Genomic DNA, 2,229 nt, shown 5'->3' with positions numbered 1-2,229 from the left:
ATGTGATGGAAGCAGGGCAATATTTTCCTTTATTTTTCTTATATGTTGTATCATTTAGAGGATATTTTCTTTTTGTTTTGCTCATATCTTGAATCTGTTAGGGAAATATTGGCTGCAATAACAAAATCCCTGATAATCATTAGTTGGAAACATGAGAAAACATTGCTCACTTAACAAAGAGTCTGGAGCCTAGAGTTTATCTGTAATTGAAAAGTGTGACCAGGGCCTGGAACTATAAAAATAGTTCCTATTTTTATAATAATCTAATTTAAGAACAGGATGAATTTTCAGGTAAGATTAAAACAAACAAAAATCTTAGAAAGGGTTAAAGACCATATATATGCAGTATTTCAGAGCTGTTAAAAAAGTCCGTAGGAACAGACATGCGGACTTGGAGGACGGACATGTGCACACAGCAGGGGAAGGAAGAGGAGGCTGGGATGAACTTGGTGATTAGGATTGATGTATATACAGTACCATGTGTAAAACAGATAGCTAGTTGGAACCTGTTGTGTAGCACAGGGAGCTCAGCTCGGTGCTCTGTGATGACCTGGAGGGGTGAGATGGGGGGTGGGCAGAGGGGTCCAAGTGGGGGCGGTTTGTGTCCACATATAGCAGATTCACATTATCGTACAGCAGACACTAAGACAAGGTTGTACAGCAATTATCCTCCAATAAAAAATAAAAAAGGTTTATATGAAAAAATCCAGAACAAATAATTTTTAGAGTAGCAAGAAAAAATGACTCCTCACATATAAAGGAACCTCCATGAGACTACCAGTGGATTTCTCAGCAGAAATGTTGAAGGACAAAAGGAATCAAGGTGTTATATTCAAAGTGTTGAAAAAACTATTGCCATTCTAAATACCATATGTTATAAAACTATCCTTCAAAAGTGAAATAAAGACTTTCTCAGGTAAGCAAAACCTGAGGGAATTCATCACCACTAAGACCTGCCTTACGAGAAATGTTAAAGGCATTTCTTCAAGGTGTAATGCAATGATGATAAAGTGCAACACAAAGTCTTATGAAACTATAAAGCTAACAAATAAAGACAAATATATAAACAAACAGAGTACAGTAATACTATTAATATAGCAGTGATACAAACATTAATTTTAATTCTAGTATGAAAGTTGAAAGGAAAAATGACAAAAATAACTATAACTATAGAAATACATACATAATAATCACTTTTTTGAGGTTTTCACTCCATGCAGAACCAAGATCTAAGTGACACAGATGCCATCTTCAATTATTTATTGATGATATGTGCTTGACTGTTCTAACAATTTAGAGGGAATCTGCCAGCAACATGCGAGACCTGGGTTCAATCTCTGGTTTGGGACAATCCCCTGGAGAAAGGTGTGGTAAACCCACTCTAGCATTCTTGCCTTGAGAATCCCCGTGGGCAGAGGAGTCTGGCAGGCCATAGTCTATGGGGTTGCAAAGAGTTGGACACGACTGTGCGGCTAAGCTCAGCACACTGATTGGTTCATAAGCAAAGCATGTTATTATCAATTTATTAAATTTGTCAACTAGATTTGTTAGATAGAAGAGTGATGGAAATTTTAGCTAGTCTAGGCCATTCTTGCCCTTGTGGAAGACAATAAAGCCAGTTATACAATGCAAATCCTCCACACTTCCCATTCTCTTAATTGACTCATAGTGTCTCTTTCCCAATTCATGGGGATAAATTTAATACATGCCTTCTTTGTCCCCAAATCTAAATGAAATAGGTTTGAACAACCTTTTTTTTTTCCCCCAAGCCACTGGATATTGAATAGCTTAAAGATTTCTGAACTTTAACATCTGGGTCCAGATTTGAGTAATAAAACCCCTAAATCATAGGCTGAAATACCACCTGAGATATTCTGTGTTAGATTCAAAGGATGGAAGGGATAGTGTCATTTTTGGCATTAAAAACTTACAATAAAATTATGGATTTAAAATCTTGGATCTGAAAATGCTCTAGTAGGTCATCTTTTTTAGAAGAGTGCTACTTTCCCACAGCAGGCTAATACTGGAACATGACACACAATCTTCAAGTTTGAATTTTAAGTGATAGATACACTGAAAATTCTAGACAAAATTCAATATCCATTTATGATAAGAACTCTCCAGAAAGCAGGAATAGAAGAACATACCTCAACATAATAAAAGCTATATATGACAAACCCACAGCAAACATTATCCTCAATGGTGAAAAATTGAAAGCATTTCCTCTAA

Source organism: Bison bison, unplaced genomic scaffold (genome assembly GCF_000754665.1).
Source record: "Bison bison bison isolate TAMUID 2011002044 unplaced genomic scaffold, Bison_UMD1.0 scf7180017864464, whole genome shotgun sequence".
NCBI lineage: Eukaryota > Metazoa > Chordata > Mammalia > Artiodactyla > Bovidae > Bison > Bison bison.
The sequence above is the reverse complement of the archived record's forward strand: the minus strand, read 5'-3'. Positions refer to the sequence as shown.